We start from the raw sequence: 13,264 nt of genomic DNA, 5'->3' as shown, positions 1-13,264 counted from the left end.
AATCAGAGAAGACTTTTAGTTGTGCATGATAGAAACTGACTCTGACATAATACGCAGAAAAAGAGCTTAATGAAAGAATAGGAATAATGCAGAATTGTTGCAAAGGCAGAAGAATCAGGCTCAAGGCTAAGTTTCCAGAAATAATGTTCCTAAAAATGCTGGAGAACCGATCTGGTGAGAAAACTCTTGCCATTGCTACTACCAAGCACTAAATTCTATATCTCACAATGCTGCCAGGAACTCAACTTCAGTGCAATGAATACTGCTGCCAGCACTGATGTTATTTCTGTTCTAGTAATTTGACTTTTAAACTACTACCAACACCCTCACAACCAGATGTTTCTGGTGCTACCTTCTCCAGCAACAAGGATTTTGAGGAGAGCCTCTTTTTCCATGTTCTTACTTTATATTCAAAGTCTACATGAATACTTCTTATTGGTGGCAACTAGAATACAGACCTGTGGCTAGGTGCAAAAGAGGCTAGAGAAATAAGTTTTCTGAATTCTACCTTAGAGAGAAAAGATTCATAAGGCTGAAAATTCTATAAACAAATTAAGAATGTTCAGCAAAGAACATGACAAATCTACACATCAGCTTTATTCACAGGGATTTTTATCCAGAACTCGTGGCCTGAGAAAGGAGGGGAGAACCACAAACAAATATTGGGAAATGTGGAATGGATTCTGATAAGGAAACAAATAAAGAAGAGTTAATGTCTTCCATTCTATATAGAGAGCAGGTCATTTTGTCCGTGTCTTCTAAAACTTTCTCTGAACAATTTTTTCAGGACAAGAAATATCATTGGTTGATTGGATTTATTTATTTATATCAGTGTAAATTTATGGGTTCCTATCTTACTCGACAGGTTACAATCAGTTGCTATCCTCATTTATTTGATAATAAAATTGTCCCAGATTTGGGCAGTGAGAGCCTTTTCACCTTGAATTCTGTATCTTTTTAGATGAGTCCCTATCTTTCTCTAAGCACTTCTTTATGTTTTGGTAAAAGATAAATCTTAACTTTTTCTGGGCCAGCCCTGGGATCAGTCCTCATTGAGTCTGCGATTTTATTTTACCCTACCTACAAGCTAATAAGAGACTATTAGTATTTCATGGATGTTTGCAGAATACATGACACTCCTGAGTCCAAGGCAAAGGACTTTATTACTTATGACACAGGAAGTAACATGAGCAATAGCATAATTCATTGGTTTTTCTGCACCCCAGTCTAGGGGAGCAATGTGATATGACCTAGATGGATATCATGTGTGGAGTGTGTTTGCATGGCAACAAAAGAACACTGAGCTTGAGGAATCCACCACTTTTTTTTTTTTTTTTTTGATAAAGGGTCTCACTCTGTTACCTAGGCTGGAGTGCAGTGGCACAATCATGGCTCACTGCAGCCTTGACCTCCAGGGCTCAGGTGATCCTCCCACCTCAGTCTCCTGAGCAGCTGGGGCTACAGAGGTGCACAACCACACCCAGCTAATTTTTGTTTTTTGTAGAGACAGGGTTTCACCATGCTGTCCAGTCTAGTCTTGAACTCCTGGGCTCAAGTGATTTGCCTGCCTCGGCCTCCCAAAGTGCTGGGATTATTGGCGTGAGCCACCAGGCCCAGTCCAATCCAACACTTTTTTTTTTTTTTTGAGATGGAGTCTCACTTTGTCACCCAGGCTGGAGTGCAGTGGCATGATACTGGCTCACTGCAATCTCCACCTCCCAGGTTCAAGCAATTCTCCTGCCTCAGCCTCCCGAGTAGCTGGGACTACAGGCAAATGCCACCACGCCTGGCTAATTTTTTGTATTTTTAGGAGAGACAGGGTTTCACTGTGTTAGCCAGGATGGTCTCGATCTCCTGACCTCATGATCCACCTGCCTTGGCCTCCCAAAGTGCTGGGATTACAGGCATGAGCCACCACCCCCGGCCCAGATCCACCACTTTTATAGCAAACAATAAGCAAGCCTAATATTTATTCTGGAAGGAGACATTACTTGTTCTGCAAAGTTGCTTACTGCAAACACAATCATGATATGGGCCTGGGAAGGAGTAATCAGATCTTCCATTCTTGGCATACCAAGCAAGAATGTGCAGGTGTTCTTGGGCCTATAGCAATTTGCCTCTTCAGGAGCCATTTCTCCATTGACCCCTGGTTTATTTTAGTGGAGGATGGTATTTAGAAACCAAGATCTACTTGCTAAGGTGCTCATTCTATTGAGTTGTTGCTTCTAGATGCACTTGGTGGACAGAGCTATGGAATACATGTATACACACACACACACGTTCTAATCTCTATGCATCTAATCATCTCTCTCTCTTTTTCTCTGTCTTCATAAATTCACACTGATTTCTTCAAGCCAATACAACAAGTTCATCTTAGTTTTCTGCCTTTTTGTATTTGTAACACTTCTTGGACAATAAGAAACCCAGAGCATATTTACTAATTTGCTTAATGCTCCTGCAAGTAACCAATCTATTATTACTGCCACTGCTACCGATTCTATGGTCATGTGAATTACCTCCTGACCCACTCGTGCTGTGACCTGACGTGCTGGGATGCATCTCTCTTTCTCCTATATGGATGCCTCCTCCCCTCAGTGTGGCTCCAACACCCTGTGCTGGTCCATTGCAGCTGCCACTACTCATGGAGACACTCTCCTTACCCACTCAGGCTCTGAATCCCCATGCCAGGCTGTCACCAACACTGCCTCCCTTCATGAGTCCCCTTCTTACCCTACCTGGTGAGACATCTTGGGTCAGGCTATCCTTGCCACAGCCACCACTCTGTGTAGACATGCTCCTTACCTCTCTCAGGTTCTAAAACTCCCATCCTCACCTTTTGCAGACTCCTACCTTGCTCAGCCACACATGATGGCTTTTAGACTCAATTAATCAGGAAGGAAAAAAAAGAGAAAGAACACAAATGATCAATTTTAACAGCTGTAAAACACTGCGTGATGTGGATGTAACCACCTAGTTACACCACCTCCATGTTTGCTTAACCGCTTCCCAGCTGTATTAAGCAGAGTTATTTATGTTTTTTCCTTTTCTAGTTACCATTCCAGGAATCAAACTATAAACATAAATCTTTGTGCATCTCTCTGTACACCTCCCTGATGATTTTATTAGGACAGATTCCTAGAAGGGGAATGCTTTCTGGGTCAGAGGGTCTGGATGTTTTGAAAACTCCTGGTCTTTGTAGCACAGCTTCAGTGTTCATCTTACAATCCATGCAACCTTAAATAAATAAACAAGTGTGACTGTGTCCCAGAGGCTGCTTGGGATTTTCTACAGATGATACTTCTTTCACCACTGAATGACATCACCTCCCTTTTTACACCAAGATTGATGTGGGAAATTCTGTATAAATACCCTGCATCAACAAGCCATGGTGTCACCAGGCCTCTTAAAGATGGGCAGCTCACGGCAGTGCATTGGCCCAGCCTCTGCGGGACAGGTGCCCATGATTTATAAGGTCCAAGCATGAAGTCTTCAGGAAAGTTGGTGAAGTACTTTATAGGTCACCTGTATTTTTCCTACCATAGATGTTTTGACTCACGGGTTTCCTTTATGTCACTCTGTCCATAGTCTAGGTATTATTAAAATGGAATAAAGAAGTTACTGTAGCAGAGGCTGAGTAGCTCGGGGGAGGGAGTTTAAGATTCTAAATAGGAGAAGAAAGAAGTAACAGGAGAGGGTATTAATTAGGACAAATATTGGCAGCCAAGCAACCTAGTATTTGCTGCATGAGGACCACTGGCCCAGCTTTGTGCTAGAAGCTGTGGGGGAGTTCACTTGTTCATTCATTGAACAGACTGACTGGTCACCTACTGTATGTCAGGCACTATCCTAGGTGCTGGGGACCCAAGAGAAAATAGACATTGTCCCTTAAGGAGCTCAGAGTCTAGAAGAGGAGAAACCAAGTCTATTGTGTAATATCTGCTGGAGCTCTTGATCCAGCTTACAGAAGTTTCTGGCAAGGTTCTAAGCAGGGTGCTTGAAGTAGAAAGATGTGTCCCTTAGGTGGCTGTGGTGGGGGAAGTTCTTTTAAGTGAGAAAGAACAGCTTGAGCAAAGGCATACGTTTCCCTGAGTTCACCAGGAAGGATTTAGTGTGTCTGTTCCACATGTCCAACACTGTGCCAGGGACTGCAAAGGGGGTGAATTTCATTCCCCAGATTTTAGCCCAGAAGGTTGTGAGAGGACTGTCTGCAAAAAGTTATTAAATGATTTTCTTCCACTTCCAGGATAAATTCCAAATGTCTTACCCAAGCACCTAAGGCTGACTCAGTCAGCATTTGCTGTGTGACAAATAACCACACAACATCAGTGGCATGCCCACCCTGATAAGCGTTCATTTGTCTTGCTCATGCATGTGTGGTTGGTGAGGATGTGGCTGATCTTGGCTGGACTCACCTGGGCTGGTCTCTGGGCATGTGTTGAGTCCCAGGCCTACCCCATGTGTCTCTCAACCTTTCTAGGTCAGTGATGGCCTAAAGGATGTTCTTGTCATGGCAAAAGGCAAGAGTAGAAGAGGTCAGTTATAACCTTAGAAGCACATTTCAAGCTTTTTGTTCCCCTCTCGACTGCTAGCGTCCATAGGTCAAAGCAAGTCAAACAGTTGTGCCCAAAGTCAAGTCGAGGAGAGTGTACTCTGAGGGTCATGGAAAGGGTCAAGGGGTTGCATAATAGATCCCCTGAAATCTGGACCCTGCAGAGCTTACCTGCCTCTGAAGGTAAGCTTCACCTCTTTCTTCTTCTCTTTTGGTACTTCTGCTATAGCCATGCGTGTTCCCTGGACATGCTACATACTGTGCACATGCTATTCCACAGACCTAGGATGCTCCTCCCTGTCTCATACATTTGGTCAACCCTATCACATCATTCCTGACTAAGCAGGGCCTGGCTCAAAAGATCAGGGAGGACATCCTTATTTGTCTTTCTTTTCCTCTCCATAGGTATGGGTGGATCATGGTGATTCAGGGCCCCTCTTGGTACTTGGTTCTCTCTTTGGGTATTCTCTCTTTCTCTCCTCCCATCTCTCTCTTTCTCTCTCTCTTGCTCTTGTTCTCAGCCTGCATTGGCATGATCATTTAAAGATGGACATCTGGCATAGAGACAGTTGGCCTTACTTTGACCCTGAACCCTGACTAGGATGCTCTGCAGTGTAGAAGGTTCACCTGAGCAGCTGTTTATGGAGCAGCTCCTCTGGATTCTCTTCTGCCCTTGCTCTTCAGGTTCTCTGTGTGGGGAGGGGGGTGGTGACAGTAAAAGGCAGGATCCAGGCATTCCTGGGTCCTTGTGGTGACACCATCAAATAGTTCCCACTCTACCTGTCCTCAAACTCAGGTACAGAGCAGGTTGTACAGAGTGGCTGTGAATGAATGAAAGGGTGAGTGAATTATGGGTATATTTCCTCCATGCAGCTTTCCGCTCATCTTCAGGACTTTGGGTGAGCCTTGAAGTTGACCTTCCAAAGGTGGAAGCAATGAAGCAGCAATGACAAGACCCAGACATGCTCGTCTTAATCAGCTTTTAAGGTTGCCGTCGCCAGCAGCAGCAGAAAGCAGCTCCGAGAAGCGGGCATGTTGTTTGCAAAGCAGACTTTGGGGTGGAGACTTAGCTTAAAATATCCTATTTGTAGAGGTTCTAGAAAGTTGTGGAGCTCTGGGGAGCCAGCCTGGGGCCACTCATAGCCCACTTGGTGCTAATGTTGTCTTTAGGGGCCTCCAATTCCCTTTATAAAGAGCTTTTTAATATTTTTTAAACGGAGCCTGGATACTGTTAACATGAATGTTGAACAGGTCAAGCAGTTCCAGCCATTACTGATAATAAAAAGAAAGATTCTGCAAATGTAAGAGTCAACCCAGTGCCCCAGTAGGCAGCATTATTCTTGGTCTAAGTTGTGGGTTGTTCTTGCAATTTAATAAAGAAGAAAACTGAGGTTGGGAGAGGTGAAGTGATCTCTCACAGGTAGAAAGTGGCCAAGGCAGGCTAGTTTCAGGTTGGCCTGGGGAGTGCTGATTGTCTTTTGCAGAGGTGTCGTGGTGTTGTAGAAGACCTAGAGGTCAGCTCAGGGCCATGAAGGAAGCAAATTTCAGGTCTGAGGACTGAGGAACCAGCTCTAGAAGGCAGAGGCTGTAAGGATTTGACATTTGCATAGGAGGTCGGGCAGGGTCAAAGTCCAGCATCAAGGCTGCAAAAAATGAGTAGATATCAGAGACCAGTTTTAAGGTGGGGCCAGGGGCAGGTGTGTGAGCCTAAAGTGGAAACGGGTGGCCAGAGCCTGACCTGTTTGGCCTCCTCTATCCCCAGGCACCCGCTTTTTGTTGCAATTACAATGCTCCCCTGAGGCTGCTCCACAGAAAAAAAATGCTCCTTAGAGCAAAGTTTGGCAATCAATGAGTTCAAGGAGTGGGCAGACCCTGGCGCCTCCCACTAAAATGTTAGTTGTCAAGAAGCCGCATCTACCCTGGACTAACCAAAACTGGTCAGATTTACCTGTCTACCTGCACGAGAACAGACAGCGGTGGGCACTTGTGGAAGGATCAGAGCTGATACATGATTAGGGAGGATGCAGCATCGGATGGTGTCATGCACATTTGCTGCTGTAGGTCCAGCAGCTACTCCTTTATCTTGGTATCAGCACCCCAGTTTTCATGTGGGTGCTGTCCCCTATGTAGCCCTTGTGCTTCCAAGGGAAGCAGGCCCAAGTCCCAGCTCCGGAAGGTGGCCCTGGTTGGCCTAAGCTTGTGCTTACAGCTCAATGCCCTGGCATCAGCGATTGGCAGGTGGCCCAGGGGATCATTTGCTGGGAAGTTCTGAAAAGGAAGCTTTTTCGGTTGTTCTTTCACAGAAGCTATCTTTGCAGAGCTGCCCTCTTTTCCACTGGACTAGGAAGCCCTCATGGCTGCTGGCAGCCATCTTGTGGCCAAGAGGGAGGGCAGGCAGATGCAGGAGGCAGACTGGAGAAATGGAAGGGAAAGAAGTTCTTGGAGACTCTGCACAGCTGCTAACAAAGTTTTGCTGAATCCTATCCCTCCTCTGGACTTCTCAGTCACAGGAATTAATACGTTAACACATTCATTTGGTGTGACTGGGGAATGCACTGTTCCTGAGTGATTTAGAGAGCTCCTACCTCCTCTGTGTTCTCTTTGGAAGCATTTTCAGGCCATCTTGCAGATGCAGTCGCTGAGTTATGCCCCTGCCCTGAGCTCAGGGGACATGTTGAGGAGGTCATGGATCCCTGCATGCCTGCCAAGGACCAGCCTCTCACCTACACCATTCTTCTCCCCTGCTCTGGTCCATATATCAGACCAGCCCAGCAACTGTGATGACAGCAAAATCTCAGAAACTGGGGTAGGGGACATGCTTTTCAATATTTTTCTTTTCAATAAAATATTGTCTTGATTTCCTTTCTTGAGACCGCTCTACGCATGTTGGATGAGCTCAGCCATAAGACAGAAGCCTCAGGGGCTGTAAGAATGGACTCTTCAACTGAAATTTGGACAGAATGCTCTCTCTGGCACTTCCCAACTCTGACAAGCTCTGGTTCTGTGAAAGTTGATCCAATGATGGTAAAGGGACTCCAGGAGCATCTGCTGGGTGCCAGGCACCTCCTAGCCACTCTGTCCTTTGCAGAAGTGGAAACTGAGGCTGTGGATAGCTCAAGGCTACACGGAGGCAGAGTTAGGATTTGAATTTAGCTCCTTTTGACGCTAAGACCATTACATTCCGTGACTACACGTGCTGTGCCCTTGCTTTGGGACATTTTTTTTTTTTTCTATAAAGATAGTTACTCCGCTTTGGAAAAGGTCAAATGGAGGGACACACTGCAGCCTGGGGAAATTTTTTTTTGGAGCTGTTGTCTGACAGGATTTTTTTCTTTTCATGAACTTAGTTCAGCCAAGTGTGCTTTGAGAGGCCAATTTTCAGTCTCGCCCCCCACTGAAACTCAGAAGAACATGAACCAGTGCCAGTGAGCTTGCTGGGTGAACTTGGAAACAGCAGCAATTGGTTAGAGTTGGTCTGTCTCTAGCTCCCTGTGTACTAGTGGAGGGATGTTTGTTGTTTCAGTGGCCACCGAGCAGAACTCAGGGAGAGGGCGTGGAGCCCTCAGAGGCCAGGCACGCTGAGAGGATGGCATGTGTGCACACCACAAACCAGCGTCCAAACATAGCCGCAGTTCAGGGGAAAAAACCCCAACCTAACTTCATAAGCTCTCGTGATGGATATACAAATCCTCTTGAGGAAACTCTGGGTTATTATTGAATGTTCACTGTGTTTCCTGGATGGAGTTCGGAAGACAGTAGACAACTCAACTTTTGTTCAGCAGGAACTTGGAAGACAGGGGATGGGGCGCTGTAACCCAACTACACACACATCTTTCAGCATGGAGCGTCTGTTCAATGTGCCCTCGCCTAGAGCCCGGTCCTGCGTGAATATGCTCATGCACCGAGACCTTGGGAAAACCTGGGGGGTGAGGAGCCTTATCCAGATTGCACAGGTGAGGCCGTGGGTCCCATGCGGTGAAGAGACTCACATCAGCTCATACAATCTGATGGTGCTGGAGTCAGGATTTGGATCTCAAACTGGTTCTGTCCAAAAGTCATCTCTTAACCACTCAGTTTAATTGCCTCATCACATAAAATTACCTCACCTGGAAGAAATACCTTGTTCGGTTATGTATTCAGATGGTGTGGGCCGGGGCCAGGAGGAGGGCAAGCATGCAAGTGAACTTTCGTATTGAGCTGACCTGTTCATGAGCCTTCTCTGCCAGTTGGTCATAGGGAACCACCCCCCTCCCCCACTCCTGGCCCGCCATGAAACTGACGGAGAGGTATGGGTATGACATTGCTGAGCGGGATGGTGGCCTGGGCTGAATTGTGCATTCTGGACCTGCTGTTGCTCAATCTGGAATGTGCCACTCCCACCATCTTACGACAGGCTATAGCTGGGCCTGTCCAACTTCGTGACTTGATGGATCATGACGGGCAGTTCTGGCTGCACGTTCACTTGATATTTCATGGCCAAGTGCTTCGTAATGAGCAGACAAATAGTAAGCCAGGAGCTGTTTGTTGAAAGGTACGTAGTTCTCCACCACAGATAGCATGGTCTTGTTCTGGAAGCTCAGGGAACTATGCTGTGATTCTTCTACTAGGGCCTTCAGTAAACTCCTCATGGCGCCTTCTTTCTCTTATGGAAAACTCTAATATCGGAGGCCCAGCGGAGTCATATGGCCCAAGTGGCAGGGCTGCTTGCTAACAGCCCGGACCTGCCGCCCAGCCCTTTCCTGCTCTGGGTCCCATTCGCACCTGGAGACTTCTGTGTCTCTCAGTAAACTGTTTCGGAGAAGTTTCCGCAAATATGGAATGTGCTGCCTCCAGACCCCAAAAAGGCACACCAGGCTTTGTGCTTCCTTTTGAGTGGTGGGAGGTGGGAGATGCTTTAATTTGTCTTTTATTTTGGAGGGGATGGCCCCTTGCATAGTAAGGCCCACTCTTCCATGCTTAGGACTAAAAATGTCACCAATATAGGGGGTTGTTGATTTTTATTTTTTTAAGAGACAGAGTCTCACTCTGTTGCCCAGGCTGGAGTGCAGTAGTGTGATCATAGCTCACTGCAGCTTTGAACCCCTGGGCTCAAATGATCCTCTTGCCTCAGCCTCCCGAGTAGCTGGGATTATAGGCCTGAGCCACCACACCTGGATGAATTTTTTAAGGCTTATTTTCCAACCTCTAGAGCTCACGTGTCTTATGAAAGCCTCTTGCCTACTTGGCACTTCTTGCTCATTTAGTTTGACTAATACAATGTCATTGAGATGGTGATATTTGCCATGTCTGTTATTGTTACATGTGATGTTCTGCAGAATGTGCAGATGGGGTCTAGATCCCTTTGGACTATATCATGAAAAAGAATGGGACAACTCATATAGCCCTAGAGTATGACTGTCAGTTTACACTGTGGACTGCTCCATGGGAATGCAGACTGCTCTTGGTACTCTTTCTTAACAGGGACAGAAAAGAATCCACTGGTCACAGCTGGGGTTGCATGCCATGCACCTGAACTGTGTTAGTCTGCTCTTGCAAAGATGCCACATCTGGACCAGCTGCTGTAATTGTCGAGCTCGTGCAGGCTACTGTCATCCTCCAGAATCCGTCTGGTTTTTGTAGGGAGCAGATGGGTGAGTTAAATGAGGATATTACAGGGACCACCACTGCTGCTCCTTTAGGTCTTTAAGGACGGCACTAATTACTGTCATTCTCCTTGGGCTGTGATTTCGTTTTGAATTTAATGTCATGGCTGGGGGATGAGGGCAATTTTGAAGGCTTCCACTTTGGCTTCGTTCGCTAGAATGGCTCCATCTGCCAAGGAACAAATGTGGGGGTTCTCCTAACTATAGCAAGTGTTCATTCCACTCGTGCATTTGAGAACCAGGGAAAGGACCACTGGTTGCGTCCACTGTGAGCCAGACCTGGGCCAGGTTTACTGGGGACTATGTTGATGTGACAACTCAGATCTGGTGTCCAGTAGTCCTTGAAATGTCTGGGTATTTTCCCTGACATCTCACCTGGCACTAGACGCCTTTGGGGAGTGATTGAGGGCATCATGACTGCAAACACTCACTGCGGCGTTCCAGGGCCTTTCCTCATAGGGACCCCTCTACTCCTGCAGTTGGCAGTTTCTAGGTCTAAAATCTGAGCAAGGGACCATGATATTTAATTGAGGTAACCTCTCTTAGTCTCCTGAATCAATCATCCTTGATTTCCTTTAATTGTATACAGTGAGAAATGCCCTTTTGGGGAAGATACCTTTGCTTTGCCCCCAGGGGCACTGCATTCTCTTCACCCTTTCTCTAGGGCTCCGTGGGGTGGGCTCCCTGCTTCCACCCCATCCTACCACTCATCACTATGCTGCCACTGACCTTGCCTCTGATGGTTAAGCGCTGCCGCCTGGCCTCTGTTATTTTGTGATCCAGTTGCTATCATGGAGCCTGTTCCCTTAACAGCATCTCCTATCAAGAGCAATGGCCATGAGAACAGCCACCCTGACCTTCAGCTATGCTGCTGTCCCTCCCAGCGCATTATTTATTGCATCAGTAGATGCGGCATCCTCAGGACTCACCTGCAGAGCAGGGTGGGAGGACACAATAGGAGAACATATCTACTCCAGCACGCTCACGTCTCCGAGTCCTCTGATTCCTTCTTCCATCATCTATGATAACAGCGCTGACATTTCTGTTTGACTCAGTGCCAGCCATTCCAAAAGCCACCAAGGGATGTTTTTAGTGTTGGCTCCTGGGGTCCTCGCTAGGACGTAAGTCCTGTATGGTAAGACAACGTGCCTGTATGGATAAACCTTCCTTTTAATGACCATATTCTGCCTCTTTATCCAGCATACAATCTCTTTTCCTGCTGGTCCACATGGCTAGGTCTCGCAGCTCCTTCAGGGGACAGTGCCTTTCTACCCTTAGCAGGTGCAACTCTTCCCTGATTGGGTTGTGTTGTCTTAAACCTAGTTATTGGTCCAGTGGCCAGAAGTTCTGAGCCCAATCCACAACTTCTTTTGAACTCTCCTGCAGAAAATGAGAGTCTCTTTGTGCACTGCCAAAAAAGAGCCTCTGGCTTTCACACTATGCTTTCCATTGGTGATTACTTATCATGCCCAGCCTTTCATTGCCTTCTCCCAGGCATCAACGGTGTGCAGCAACCACCATCCTGTTCCATTGTGCTGATAGTTGCTGCTTCCCAAAACCTCTCAGAAGCCTAAGGCAGTGGACCCACTAGTGCCTCCCCTGCCTGGTCATCCCCTCTCACATGACTGGTAAAGGTTGTAACCATGACACTGCAACCTTCATGCTGGGGGCTAACATTCCTCCATTCGCCATGGTGAGGAGGGTCCTGCCAGCTGGACAGCAGGTAATCCAACTCTAAAATCCCATTTTAGAGTCTACTTCTGTCCCATCTATCTTAGGCTGGATTCTCCAGGAATGAGACCCTGAGACAGATTTGCAAGCAGCTGGCTTACTAGGGTTCTCAGGAACAGAGCCTGTGTAGAGAGAAGCAAGACTGAGCCAATGGAAGGTTGAACCATGATGCAGTTGCAGCAGGGGATCCAGCTGATCCCCCTGGGAACTCTGAACTCTGGGAACTCTGAAGCTGAGATGCCTTTCAAAGATGTCCTGATTTGAGGCAAGGAGGCTGGGCCTTGGTGTCCTGGCACTAACAGTCACGTGATGTGGGCTTCTGTGGGGAGGGGAATAGCTGCCGATGAGGCAGTTTCCTTTAGCTGAGGGTGATAAAGAAGAATATTATTCTGACACTTGTTAAAATAGTGAGAAAGGCTATTCAAGACTATTGCAATAGGGGAGAGAGATCTGACTCAACTCTGAATACAGCAAGGACGAGAGGGGATTTATAGGCAAGGAGGAGGGTGAGAGATCAGGGGATGAAAAATGATGAAGAGGAGACGTCAAGCATAGGACGATTCTTACCAAACTGGCCTAATAGGATTCTTGCTAAAGGCAGGCCAAGAACCTTCACATCAAAGGTGGAGATAAGGAACTTGACCGGATATCATGGGTGGTCAGATATTAAGGGATGAAGGGATTCATACTAAACTGACTTAGCAAGACTCTGGCTAAGACTGGACTCAAAAAACTTGCAGGGATGGACCCAGAAGCCCAAAGTTGAAGCCTGGTCAAGAAGAGGGCTCAGAGGAGCCTAAATAAAGTTTGGTCAAAGACAGAGTCTTTGTCAAGGGCCATGCCGAAGATGTGAGCCATTGGCCAGTGTGAGGAATGAGTTGTTCGTTGGTCTCACAAGTGGCCTCGGGTCTACCAATGTCTGATGTTAAGTTTCTCTTTGCCTGTTCACTGGTTGTATGGGTGGTCACTTTCTGCCCTTCACATTTCCCTAGTAAACACAATCTGGGTAGAGTCAGACAAAGGATTATTAAGCTGAAGGGAGAAGAAATGGGGTTATTGGAATGGTTGGAGCCAGGCTAGAAACTTGATTACTGAAGCCAACATACTTTTACACTGCTTGGGCTGTGAAGGTGTTGAATAAATTGAATTATTGGTGTCTGAACCTCTTCCCTGCCTGGGAAGCAGAGATCAGTGACCACCTGGAATAGGCGGTGCAGGCTGAGGGAGTCTCTTACCCATTGCTCTCATGTAATGGGTATGTCTGGGAGAGGGCTGAGGGTCAGATAAAGATACAGGTGGCTCTAAAAGGGTCATTAAAGCAAATGTTATTTGATTTTTCCCA

This window comes from Pongo pygmaeus, chromosome 4 (genome assembly GCF_028885625.2).
Source record: "Pongo pygmaeus isolate AG05252 chromosome 4, NHGRI_mPonPyg2-v2.0_pri, whole genome shotgun sequence".
NCBI classification, from domain to species: domain Eukaryota; kingdom Metazoa; phylum Chordata; class Mammalia; order Primates; family Hominidae; genus Pongo; species Pongo pygmaeus.
Note: the sequence above shows the minus strand (reverse complement) of the source record.